The sequence below is a fragment of the Mesitornis unicolor genome, unplaced genomic scaffold (genome assembly GCF_000695765.1).
Source record: "Mesitornis unicolor isolate BGI_N332 unplaced genomic scaffold, ASM69576v1 scaffold19322, whole genome shotgun sequence".
Classification (NCBI taxonomy): domain Eukaryota; kingdom Metazoa; phylum Chordata; class Aves; order Mesitornithiformes; family Mesitornithidae; genus Mesitornis; species Mesitornis unicolor.
In genome coordinates, this window is record NW_010167424.1 from 7,561 (window position 1) to 22,132 (window position 14,572).

Below are 14,572 nucleotides of genomic sequence, written 5' to 3' on the forward strand. Positions count from 1 at the left end.
GTTCCTGTATAGCAAAAGCATTACCATACTTTTACTTCCATTAGTCTCTATGTAACATTGAAATTTTTACCTTTTTTTTTTTCTTCATAGGACTATATTTGTTGGATACTTCCTTTACGGATCTAGCTGTAAAATCTACTCCTTTTCCTGAAATGCTTTAAAGCTCACCAACACATAGAAAAAGTTATATTTTTTCCAATATACAGAATTACATTTATTATGCTGCTCAGTTGCCTTTTGTTAGGCTCATTGATTGAAACGAATGGAGTGTAGAAGGATCAACTTTTTATGGAATACTGTAGACGCTCATTATTCAGGCTGCCTAGCTCTTTCTCCCACAGCACTAACAAACATGTGAATCCACAGGTACTCTGAGGAATTATTCTGGGTTTTCTAGGTATCTTTTCTAAAAACAAGTATTTTTGAATTGACTTTTCTAAATAGCATCCAGTCACTGTCAGGAGCCATACTCAGCCTGATTTAGTAATAAGCACATTCCCAAAGTGACAACCTTTTCACCCACACAGATGTGGACCACATGGGCCCTCCCACTGAAGACCTATCTGTTTCATGATCCAGGACATCAGTGTTAAAATACACCAGAGCCCAGACCTGCAGGACCTGCTTCTCTTCGAATGAACTCCAGCAGTTTACTCTCTCAGTAACAGGGGCTTGCAGAGCTAAAAAACCCTGAATCTGCTTTTTTGCTTTAGTATAGAATTAAGGCACCTCCTAGGTCTTGCAGGTCAACTGCAGATGGATGACGAACAGCAATGCAAGTGGATTTGTGTCATCCTACAAAGAACACAAGGGCGTAGCCATTATGCCATTGGTAGTGCACAAGAGGCTGCAAGAAAACAAAGAGGGAAAGTCATACCAACAACGGGCATGGTCGAGTTAGTTAACAGATGGATTTTATGATCTTAAAAGTCTTTTCCAACCATAATGATTCTATGATTCAATTCTATGAATTAAGTAGTATCATCTTAAAGGACCTATCAATATCCTTCACATGTAATTGATCTGCAAGTTCCTACACAGCACACACCTCTGTAGTGCTTGCTCCAATTACATCACACTTGCTCCTCTCAATTCTTTTGTCTTTGAAGAAAAACAGAGAACCTCTGCTGCCAGTAAAATTGTATGTGCCACTACATATGGCACATATTTGAATGAATAGAAAATCTGAAAGCAAAATCTATGCTAATTAGCCAGCTATACTGAGGGTAGGTAGGGAGCCTTAAGGATACTGATATAAATTAAAATAGAAGATTCAGCTTCTTTTGAAGACATTAAAAATTACTTCACACAGCTGACAAGTGTGAACATTTTCAGGTTTTTAAAACAAGTTCAACATGTCTAAGCTAGAAGGAGAATGCCATCTCCACCACAATATCACTAGTGCCATCCTATAAAGTAGATCCTGACCTATTTCATACCTTCTAAATTTCACAGCCTTTGCATGATCTAAGGGACTAGTCATTAAAAGGTCACTTCAGAAATAAATTACTTTCTCCCCCATGGCAAGTTTCTATGAAGTAAAAACCTAATGTTGACATATCATCACAGCAGGGTATTTATTGTCTGCTCCAGAGAGGGCAAGCAGGGCTATGAATCTGATGGTACTAATAGATGGCACACAACAGGAAACAGAAAAATGAGATAATTGAGGAGGTGCAATTGGGAAGACTTCTTTGTTACCACACTACCTTCAGCCATAAGGACAAATAAAGGCACAAAACAAACATCCTCTTCCCACTCCTTTCCTTCTCTACTCACATCTCCATAAAAGATGCTTCTGAAAATGGAAGTCTGCTAGGAAAATAATTAAAATCCTAATCATCAAGAGCAAATTATGTTTGAAACAGATGAGCAGGCATGGTGAAAAAATATTTTCAGGAAAGCAAAACCTGTTACTTTGGATAGATTGTCCTCATAAGAGCAAGGATTCTAGGAATTCTTCCCCTCCTCCTCCACAAAATTGGCGTCATTCACAGAACTGCCCTTTTAGCAGAAAAATAGCAAATAACACACTGATTTACTATGACCTTTTCCTGAATTTACTGAATTCTCTAACACCTGAACACAAAGATTTAGAGTGTGAAATACAAGCATTTAAATAAATTTCCTTTACTCTCACAAGACATATGAAACTCAAAAGAGCAAGATCAAAAGAGCAATATTATTTATAGCTATCTCCCATATGCTCATTCATCACAATGTTGATGGATTTACAAATTGAGTAGGCAATCTAATTCAACTAGAACATGCGTCAGTTTGAACAGCCGTTAGTCAACATCTTTCAGTTTGAACAACCTGCCAGTAGACAGGCAAAACGGAGGGAAAAATACAAATATAGGGCACAATCCCACAGACTGGGAATACTCACCACATATGAATTAAAACCAAACAACACTTACTTCAGATTTGGAGGACATATTTTCCTCCACATCAGAATCATTGGGATCTACAATATCATCAAATGGTGGCAGAGTAGGTGCCTTCCTTTCCAGTGCATCATTTTCAATTTTGACTTTGCCCACCTTGAGTGGAGGTCTGTCCTTTGTCTGTTTTTTGTCAGCTGAACAAGTAAGAACCAGAGGTGGAGCGCTAGAAAAACTTTTAAATAACAAATCCGAGCTACTTTTTTTTCGTTTTTTAGCAGAAGGTTCATCACAATCCAGAACAGACAGCCTTTTAGCGAGTGTCTTCCTTTCTTGCTGCTGCCCACCTGTTATGGTAAGGACGTGGGTGCTATCAGATTTGGGCTCCTTGGACATAGGTTCCTTGAAAGCGATCTTAGGAACGATTTTTTCATCTCTAAGTGGTTTGTTTTCTTTGGGTTTCTTAGATGATTCTTTGGAAGATTTGTTGCGTTCCCTGGAAGGTTCTTTGAAGGCACTTTTATGTTCTTTTGAGTCTTTAGGAATTTTTTCCTTGTGCTCCTTTGCTAACTTGTGAGTCTTTGAGAAACTGTTACTGCTGCTGCTGCTATTTATGTTCAGAATCTTAGTGGGGTCCTGGAAAAAGGGAAGATGCAAAGTTTTACTTACAAATAAAGAAAAGAAAAAGAAAAATAACCCTTAAAGCCCCAAAACACAGACACAAGATGGACAACAGGATTAATATTAAAAAATTGAAACTGCAGGTTGTAAAACAGAAATTGAAAACACGTATATAAGAACAGATACAAACTCCATCATTTTGGTCAATTTACCTGTTACAAAGTCACGGAACACGAGCCGTTACCACTGCTTGTCAACATCAGTAAGCAAAGTTAGTTTTCGTGTTAAGAATTAGACACATTTTTTAAGAAACATCTCAGGATGAACACAAATAGAGTTTAGAAAATGTTAACCATGACCATTAGTTATCAGGAGAAAAAAAATCATATGGAAAGATCAGGATATGAGAAATACTCTGTCAACAGAATTACTTCAGGATTGGAGCAAAATGTGCTCCTGATGATATTTCAGGCAAAGTTTGACTTCTCTGGCGTGATCCTCTCTTCAGCTTTTGCCAGATCCTTTTCCTCATACACAATAACACCTTTGGGTCCAGCCTGGCTATGGAAAACTTGATTTGACACACACCACCTCAGCCAAGTGCCTTTACAGAAAACTTCCTTTACTAAAAAGCTTTCTGTGCATTTACTGCTGCTGTCTCTGCTGAGTATTTAATTGCATTTCTTTCAATTCAACTGTTGGAAGTGAGAAGGGCTTCTGAGAGGGTGACGACTCAGCAGTCCTACAACATAGGGAAAGGCAGAAAGAGCAGGGCAGTACCATTCCTCGATCAATTGAATCTGGAAAGACTAAGTGACAAGGAAAGTGGTGATCTGCAGGTAGAACCAGCAATAAGGGAACTGAATCATGTGGAATAGGTTGAATGGGGTCCAGGAATTTTCAAAAGATGAGGATAGCTCCAACACTGAAGCTTTTACTAAAAAACCAGATTTTTATATTCACTTTTACTGAAACTGCTACCAGTGGCACTGAGTATCTCAAAAATACCTAGTAGCCCAACTGCACTGTTATAAACACTAAACACCTGTAGCACTCTCTCAGAAACAAGCTTCAGTTTTATACTGCTTCAAATCTGCAAAGTGATATTTCAATTTAGAGGAACCTATGGTCAACAAGTTTAGGTTGCTTACTTTCTTACGAGCTGATTACAAGCATTTCTATCCATATATTGCCTAGCATTTGAGAAGCCTATAGAAAGAAACTTCAACAAGTATATTGCATATACATACCCATTGATTTCCTTTACCTTTACCTATAACAGAGGTTTAAATCATGTGAAACTGAAAATACTAAAAAATGAAAAAAAAATCAAGTATGAAACCTGATGTATTGTGAAATTTGTAAAAATCCTAACTCTAGACATAGATTTATACTGAATAGGACTTCATTAATAATACCAAGCTGAAATAACAAAAAAAAGCATCCATAGTAACCCAGAAAATAAATGTATGTTAAGTTTCATTACTGATGAAAAACTGAAAGACTATTAGCCCATGAACCAAGGAAACCAACCCTTGAAAGCAGGATATTTCTTAAGTGCTACATGTCATGCCAGTATCACACCCACCAGCTCTCAATTGATCAAACTCATGACCAGCAGAACAGGAATAGCTTTAGGGAAATTACATGGGCTACATGCTTTCAGTATGCAATGATTCCCATGCTCACCTCTTAGTTGCTGGCAACCATACATCTTACAGCTCAAGAAGACTTGAATTACTCCTTCTTCGGACAGAAAGATGACAGCATATTTCAGAGGCTGGAAAATATTTAGTTATGTGCGTCCTAATGCACTGCTCTAGAACTGCAGTTTTAATGACATTCTTAGGTCGAAGGAGCAGATGATGAACAATACTTAAAATAAGGTGTTCTTCCAATGTAATTTTTATGCAAAGAAAGCATTATTGAAAATTGAAAACTATTGAAAAGGGTGCTAGTCAGTTTAAATACCACAAAACATGTCTGGGTTTGACTTATAATAATTTGGTTGGTTATTCATCCAAGTCCTTTCAAGCAAAGTGGTGCTCAAAGTTCTCTCATCTATGTAAGATGAGATATGAGATGATGAGACGATATTAAATCAATGTACAAATCCCTAGCTCTAGTTTATTTTCCAGCAATCTACATTGACCAGTCTACAGTGCAAAGAATCTGCTTTCTTTTTTTGACCTTTGTACTGGTTTTGGCTGGGACAGTTAATTTTCTTCATAGTAGCTTCTATGTGACTATGTTTTGGATTTGTCACCAAAACAGTGCTGATAACACACTGATGTGTTAGCTATTGCTGAGCAGCATTCACACAGCATCAAGAAGGGGGGATGTCCAGAGTTACGTTTTGTCCTCCCAAGTAACTGTTAAGCTTGATGGAGCCCTGCCTTCCTGGAGATGGCTGAACACCTGCCACCACGGGATGCAGTAAATTAATTCCTTATCTTGCTTTGCTTTGCATCATGTAGCTTTTTCTTTCCTTATTAAACTGTATTTATCTCAACACACAAGTTTTCTCACTTTTCCCCTTCTGATTCTCTCTCCTATCCCACAAGAGGGGAGTGAGAGAGTGGCTCTGTGGGGCTTAACTGCCCGCTGGGGTTAAAGCACAACTCTCTAATATATGTCTGGCTGTCTAACACTGCCACAGATTTACAGAAGTGCAGAGGGAAAACATATATAGCTTTTCTTCCCATTATTTAATCACTATTTTACTCACAACATGGATGGTATAGCAGCAGTGCACTGGAAATTGAAGGACCAAAGAAGGACATCGCCAGCTTCAACCTCCACAGGGACTAATTTTAAAATTACTATCCACAGAACGGCTCTGAAAAAAACCCCACCCAATAAAAAAAAAAAAAAAAAAAAAAAAAAAAACAGAAAAAAACAAACCAAAACAAAAAAAAAGCTCCATATGTTGTTTAATGCAAGACCAGCCCCAAAGGCTGACATATGAACTAATTATTAATGCTTTTATCTTCACATCTTGTTCTGTCATGCCAGAGCTGTAAGTGTTGCCCTGGGGAGTAGGAGTAAAATATCACAGAATCAAAGAATCACAGAACGTCAGGGATTGGAAGGGACCTCAAAAGATCATCTAGTCCAATCCCCCTGCCGGAGCAGGAACACCTAGATGAGGTTGCACAGGAAGGCGTCCAGGCGGGTTTTGAATGTCTCCACAGAAGGAGACTCCACAAAGCTCTCTGGGCAGCCTGGTCCAGTGCTCTGTCACCCTCACTGAGAAGAAGTTTCTTCTCAAATTTAAGTGAAACCTCCTGTGTTCCAGCTTGTGCCCATTACCTCTTGTCCTATCATTGTTTGTCACTGAGAAGAGCCTGGCTCCATCCTCGTGACACTCACCCTTTAAATATTTATAAACATGAATGAGGTCTCCCCTCAGTCTCCTCTTCTGCAAACTAAAGAGACCCAGCTCCCTCAGCCGTTCCTCATAAGGGAGATGCTCCACTCCCTTGATCATCTTTGTAGCCCTACGCTGGACTCTCTCCAGCAGTTCCCTGTCCTTCTTGAACTGAGGGACCCACAACTGGACACAATATTCCAGATGCGGTCTCAATATTCCAGATGCGGTCTCATCTGTGTGCCATTAATAAACTAGAGGGAGTTCCTATGTTTCTTATTGGTCTCCCTATGTTTCTTATTGGTCTCCCTATGTTTCTTATTGGTCTCCCTATGTTTCTTATTGGTCTCCCTATGTTTCTTATTGGTCTCCCTATGTTTCTTATTGGTCTCCCTATGTTTCTTATTGGTCTCCCTATGTTTCTTATTGGTCTCCCTATGTTTCTTATTGGTCTCCCTATGTTTCTTATTGGTCTCCCTATGTTTCTTATTGGTCTCCCTATGTTTCTTATTGGTCTCCCTATGTTTCTTATTGGTCTCCCTATGTTTCTTATTGGTCTCCCTATGTTTCTTATTGGTCTCCCTATGTTTCTTATTGGTCTCCCTATGTTTCTTATTGGTCTCCCTATGTTTCTTATTGGTCTCCCTATGTTTCTTATTGGTCTCCCTATGTTTCTTATTGGTCTCCCTATGTTTCTTATTGGTCTCCCTATGTTTCTTATTGGTCTCCCTATGTTTCTTATTGGTCTCCCTATGTTTCTTATTGGTCTCCCTATGTTTCTTATTGGTCTCCCTATGTTTCTTATTGGTCTCCCTATGTTTCTTATTGGTCTCCCTACTATGTATCTTAAATTGTTCCAACAGAAGTGACTCATTTCAGTGGTTTTCAAGCAGGCGAGAGCTGTGAAATAAGTCCTGGGGCACAGTAGTATTAAAACCAATAGGAACTTGAGATCTTTCTTGCTTTTTCAAATTTAAAACCAGCCTTCTTTCTTCTTTCTACAAGATGGAAGCTGGTGTTTTCATAGAAATCATAGTACAAATATATGACATACTTATGATACAGACATACACATATACACCCCTGACATGCTGAGAGCTACTCTTTCATTAAAACAGCCAACCCATTGCTTTTATATCTGTATTCATTAAGCAAAAAAAGTATATTATCTTACTTTCTAGGTTTCTGCAATGACTCTACCAGAAGCTAACATTGCCTTAGAAGAAACAGCAAGAGGAACATACCTGTAAGACAGAAAAAAACCCAAATACCTTCACTGGTAAAATTATATCAAACCTAATGATGAATGTAGAAGGCTGGTGAGGATGAAACATGACTAAATATTCACATCATGTATAACATAGATCTTAAGGAAAATCAGCATGTACTTTCAATCCATTTTCTTATTTATCAAAATCTAACAGTATGTTTCAAGGTTTGTTTTCCTTCCTACGTTAAGAAGTGCTGCAAGGAGTAAGAGTGAATGATGTATTTCTGCTAAGAGGGACAAATAAAATAGTCTTTTCTCTGTGAAACTGAGATTATTGGGTTTTGACAGGTAGTAATACCATAGATTACAGTTGGGTTGCTTCAACTAATATTTGATGTATACACAAGTGAATGTTATACTTTGATACATTGCATAACAAACATCAAAAAAATGATACAGAGGATTATAGGCATGTTAAAATATCTGTAGATGTTTTCTTTTCTAAGCCAAGTAACACCATGCATGTATAATACTTGAAGATATTTAACACCCCTTTCATAAAGCAGTACTAAGAGATCTTCAAAAATAAAAATTTTTGAAAGCATGATAAAAATCTAAGGTTTTTACCAACAGAGAAAAACTATGCTACTGTGACTGCTGCACTCAATTCCTGCTCAGATTTTGGCTAACACAGATTATGCTTAGGCCTGATGTATGCTGGGAGCAGCAAGAGCATCACTTTGGCAGGACAGGTGGCCATAAAGACTCAACGGGCCATTATGCAGCCAGGATCTCCTGCAAATTGCTGTCTCCTGCAGCCATCAACTCTGTCTGACCATTTCACCAGAATCTGCTAAATTATGGAAATTATATAAACCAAACCTCCAAGCTGGAAGTTATAAAACATCAGCTTACAAAAAAAAAAATGCTTTTGAAGTGATCCATCAGAAGCTGGAATGCTGACACTTTTGAGCTTCCCAGTGGAACAGGAAGGATGAGCAGTCACACCCTCGACTAAGTTGTTTGGTGTTTTTTTCTCCTAAATGCATCAATTCAGGATTAAGCGTTATAGGTAAGTTATGACATCTCATGACTTGAGTGGTGAGTAAATGAATTCATCTGATAGACTAGTCTGGGCAAAGGAGACTGAGCCCTGTTTGTTGTGTTTGTCTGTTGCATTTTTTTAATAAGCTCATGAAATAAAGTTTAAAACACAGAGTATGTTGTCCTGTAAATTTCAGAGACCCATATGGACCGTGACAGTTGTTCAACAAGTAACACATTTGCAGACTAAAACACTTCTGTAACTACAAGGCAAAAAAACCCCAATAAATGGTATTGAACATTCTGTATAACTTGCAGGGTCAGGTTCTGACTTCACATCACAAAATGTAATTTCCAATTTGGTTGAATTTGAGTTTGAATAAGCAGTATTCTCTGGAAACCACTTCAAACCTCTCCAGTTGCTGACAGACATTAGGAACCTAATCAGCAAATGAAGCAGCTGTGGGGAGGAAGAGGTAGTTCATTTGATTTTATGGAGCCATTAAACTAAGCACCCACTGTGCTGTACTCTGGATTTAGTCTACAAATTTGGTATTAGTGACAGAAAAACATGCATTATTTTAATTTGTAATAAAAAAGCATTTCTTCAAATGTTATGCCTATTGAAATAATGTGCCATTTTAAGCCAGTGGACTGGAATTAGTCTCAAATATGTTTTGTGCTTTAAAGGTGAAAAAAGGAGGAAGCTATCTAAAAGGAATCAGTTTCTCAAGGAAAATCAGATTTCCGTTGAATACAAATGTTTGTTACTGAATAAAAACACTAACTGATTTGTGAAAAAAAAACCCAAAAAACCCAAAAACAACTCACAACATTTTGAAAGCCTCCACAAATACTGTAATATTATTCAACTTGCTAGCTGCATGCTGGAGATTAAGTTACCTACTGCTAGGTCCTATCACAGATTATTACTGTATGGTACATTTACAAAGCTTGCTACACTTCAGCTTGTCCAGCCCACTAAACTGTTATGACCAATGACATCAGGCAAATTAGAGGCAGATAGAGAATTACAAGGCTCCCTGGTTTGACAGAGAAAGCAGCAGAAAATTCCCAAAATCATCCAGAACACATACTTGGAGTACACACATCTGCAGTTTTGGTACAGGCAACTTACATCAAAGAATTACCAAGATCTTTCTGCAGCTCTTATTCTAGAGGCATATCTAAATGATACTGAGACTCTGAATTTGTTCCATCACTGGGATTATTCCAAATGACAAAACCAAAAATCTATTTACATATTGGTTGGAACTGTCCTCCTCCTCAACAAACACAAAAACCCTAAAGACAAAAATCCAAGAGTTCTCAACTCCCAAAATTTATGATTAAAAACCCAATTTTTTTTAATACTAAAACCAAGGTTACTTTGTGTTTCCATTTCTTGAAAACAGCTGATGACCATCAGTACAGCAGATATTTACACATCTTTCTTTGAGATACAAGAACATCTGCTCATTAGTGCGTGTTTTAAGATGGACAAGAGGAGACAAAGATTGCTGGGAGAAGGAGAAAAACTGAATTTTCACACAAATTGGCAAGAAACAGTGCATTGATATGTCAGCTCTTCTCACTATTAGAAACTCCAGTGAACAGCACGCAAAATTGAAAAAATAATGATTTCAAATAGACAGCATTGCAGCTGTACTATTTTGAAACCAATTAGCTAAAAAACATTCTAGTACCTTCACTGGCACCTATTCTCACAATCATCCTTGTTCTGCATTATTTTCATGTTGCAAACAGTAAGTTCAGAACAAAGAAATGTCAAAACCTATTATGAATAGGCTATATAATGAGATTGCAAAAATAACTAAAAGTATTTTTTTTCACAAGTTATTTCCCAGGGAAAGCACCACTAGCTCAAGTATCCTCTGACAAAGTCAGTCTCACCTTTGGCCCATGAGACGATTTCTTCTTCACTTCAGAAAAAGACAGGGAGTTATTGGGAAGGCTGGGAAGATGAAGGCTCTGTCCTGAAGAGAATGATGTGCCATCTGACATTACCATCATCTGTTATAAGGTGGAAAGCATGTCAGTCAAACATTACAAACAGAGTCTCACCTGCGTAAGAATTAGCAAATCACATTGGCAGAAAAATATAACTTCTCCAACAAATAATATCCATGTTTCTTCTCAGTAGGGGATGGGCTAATGAAACCACACTGTCATTCTCTATTTAATGAGCAAATCGCATCTTTCCATTTCCATGCAAATACAATGCATGCCCCTCAGAAAATGGCCTAACTTGTCCTACTGTGCCTGCTACATGCCACGGCACCCAAGTCCTTAGCACTCTTTCTCTTGTCCTGAGCAATACTGAGTACAGTTGAAAGTTCATCCCACCTGCAGTACAAGGTGGGATAAATCCCATAAATAATTATGTGCTGCAGTCTTTGATTTCAACTTAGTGAAGGAAGATTGCAATGGGTATAGATGGCGTGGTTTGGGTGGCAGGGGTGGCCTCTGTGTGGAGAGTCCAGGTACTCCCCAAGACAGACACAGCTGAATCTAGCCAGCTTCAGCAGATCCACTACAGGACACGTCTGAGTCCCTCAGGCAAGATGGTGGCACCCCACAGAAAACAGGTTTAAGAAAGGACAAATGTCAAAAATTGTGTGAACACCAAGGTCAGAGATGGAGGGGAGGAGGTATTCCAGGAATGGGAAAAGGTATTTCCCTTCAGTCCATGGAGAGACCGTGCTAGAACAGTTGTTGAAGGACTGCAGCCCATGGAGGGGCCTCATGCTGGAGCAGGGGGAAAGTGTGAGCAGGGAGAAGCAGCAGAGAGGAGCTGTTATGAATTGACTACAAATCCTATTTTTCATCCTCCTGCACCACTTAGGGAGGTGGAGGAGATAAACTAGCCCTGAACAAAGGAGTGAAGCTGGGCATGTGAAGGTGGTGTCAGGTGGTGGCGGTGTTTTTGTTTCTCATTACCCATATCTTTTTTAATTTGCAAAAAAATTACATTATTTTTCCTTAAGTCTGTTTTGCCCATGACATTAACTGGTAAGCATTCTCCCTGTCTTTATCCTGACCATAAGCTTTCTCATCCTATCTTCTTCTTCTGTCCTGCTAAGGAGATAGAGTAAGTGACCAAGTGTCTGGGTTGGAGTTCAGCCCCCAGCCAAGGTTAATCTGCCAAAAAGATACACTGTAAAAACAGCCTGAGGTTTTAATGTGAAAGAGTACAGCTCCAACTTCAACTTCTAACTTCAAGCTTCTGCTTTACCTGTAAAGTATAAACTGGATGACTGGTGAGCAAGCAGTGTTTTTGCTGTAACAGAGTCCAGCTCCCTTTCTTGATTTTAAAGACTCTTGATTTTAAAGATTTTTGAAGTACAAACAGATCATTTCCAGAGACCACAGATAAATCAGCTGCCACAGAGCAGTAAAGATTCAAGCCTTCCATCTGAGAGAAACTTCTGCTCCAGTGCTGCTGTGCCTCGATTCTACTGCTTCCTAACACAGCTCTTCATTTATATGTTGTTTCCAAACCCTAAATGCTAGAGACAGCCTACCTGCTGTCTGACAAGCCCTGCAAAGCTGGAGAGAAGTTGCAGAAATCTGCATGTACAAGGAAACATCTCCCTCCTTCCATAGGTTCTCAAGCACAAAGTCCCACTTGGTTTTGCGGATGCCCCGTGTGGCCACCCTCTTCACATGGCCAAGACATCCTCTGATACTGGGGACAGGGAGAGACTGCTCCATCATATGCCCCATGCACATTACATTACAGGAGGCATGGAAAGTGCAAAATTGGAACATCAAGGATGTAGATATGTATACTCCACATTTTACCTTTCCAAGTCAAGATGGTATTTACTGGCTACAGCTTCTTCAGAACAGGATTTAAATTAAAAAAAAAATCATTTAAACACCACTTCAAATAAATCTTGTTGCAGACAACTTAGTTCAAAAGATCATGTCATAGCCTTGAGAATATTAAGGGACATGTCTTGGAAATAAAAATCACTTTATTGGCCTGTAAGTTGAGTGTTACTTTTCAACACTACTGCTAGAATCCAAAGGTGAAGGAAGAACACAATAAAGTTGTTTTACTTCCTTGACCATAGGTTCATGTATTAAAAAAAATAAAAAAATTAAAAGTTATTTATTCATTCAAACATTTTGTGAAGATTCCACACAGGGCACATAACAAATTCTCTCCCCAATTACTCATTTATATTTCACAGATATTAAACCAGAGCTTGCCAGGAGTCAGAACTCAAAAATCATCTGGGCAAAAGCAATGGTGTCCTTATAATCATGGTAATGCAATTCACAATAGCTAAATTGCTATTGACAATAAGTGATGTTCTTTAGCCTGTCAAACACTTTAACCTCAACCTGCCAAGGGTTTTGATTGAATTCAGCCCAGATGAATGCAAGAGAAGGCAAAAGCTAAAATCAATCAGAATCAGGGACATGGAAAATTTGTAGCCACATGTGCATACCATAAACATGTGCAACAGGTAGAGAAAATTTAAGTCCTCTCATATCTCACATAATTGTTTCCCCTCACAGACTAAGTCAACTGGGTGGTTAAGTAAAATAGTTCACCTTTAAATTAAACTAATGCAATGCTTCAAACCCACAAACGTCATAGAAAACACCAATTTCCTTAAAATCAAATCACCTTTCAGAAAAAAAGTAGACAAAGTTATCTATTAACTGTAGAGTTTAAGCAGGTAACTTATTGACACAAAGTAGTACTATCCATACATATGACAAAGAGACGCATATTCATGTGGAAGAGAAATATATTCAGGAGGATCGGGGTCTGCCCTACCTTGAAATAAAAAGTGAAGAAACAAAAAATTTTGTCTAGGATTCTTTCTCCTAGGGTTGGAAGCTGACATTTTCTCCCTGAAACACAGAAGACTGACTCATTAAAATAAACTGAGGTTCAGCCACTGCATAAATTTTCTTTTTAAAATTTGGAAACATTCCAGTTTAGAAATACTTATATATTCAACATTATACAAAGACATTCTTAGAAAGCTGACATTTAAAAAAATTGTATCGTCTCCTGAGATATCTCAGTTTCTGGGCAAGTTTTTGAACCACTAAAAGCTTCAGTATTACAGACTGTTTAGAAACAGAATTACTGTCTACAGAAGGAACTACAGGGCTTGGATGAACATTAGTACCATCTGAAGTCTGTCAGATTTGGTAAACCTAGTTCCACATAAAGAAAATAAATCTTACAGTTTTAAGAAGACAAAATCTGGAGATTTGAAACAGTGAGCGCTCTAAACATTTCATTGTATTGGATACTGAAGCCTGTAATTTCATTATGAACCCTATGAAAAATGGCAAAATTGTAGATTCAAAATTTTACTGTGATTAACAATGTATGCAGAAAGACAGAACTTAAGTTCAGACTACAGACTTTACTGTCTGTAAAGATGACAAAAGACCAAAAAAACTCAAGTAAAATTTATTATTTGGCCACTATGATAAAAAACACACCTCTGTCTTCTCAACTGATCTCCGTCAGAAAACAGATATGGTCCTTATTAAAATCCCCTGTATAAGGAAAAAAAACATAATTTAACTTTATTATTTGAGAAGGAACAGAAGGCAAACTAAGTAACCCTTCAGGAATTTTTCCAAAATGTTTGTTTTCTTTGACAAGATTATCTATGTAAAAAGCCCCTACATCACAAGCACATTTTGAAATTGAGATGCATTTCACTTTTGGCTAAGTTTAGGAAAGAGACACCTATACATCCAGTTAAAGTTTACTGAAGGAGCTCAGCTGACAATTTTAGCAGCTTCTGCAATGGGTAACTCACTAATGGGAGGACTAAGGGCAGACACAGAAACACACACCTGGCAGATGTACTTCTTCAACCAGGTTTAAGACCAAGTCCCTGTCACATTGCCACCTCGGAGGGGGCGGTGGTGAATGCT

General features: G+C 38.2%; 1 pseudogene across 1 annotated transcript; it reads right to left on the bottom strand.

Moving 5' to 3' along the window:
- Positions 1 to 2,420: 2,420 nt before the first annotated feature.
- Positions 2,421 to 10,663, bottom strand: LOC104536155 (annotated as a pseudogene). Its single transcript, XR_728098.1, has 2 exons — positions 10,544 to 10,663; positions 2,421 to 3,020 (listed from the first exon to the last, which is right to left on the bottom strand). The product of XR_728098.1 is annotated as a protein AF-9 pseudogene (transcript).
- Between the last annotated feature and the right edge of the window lie 3,909 nt (positions 10,664 to 14,572).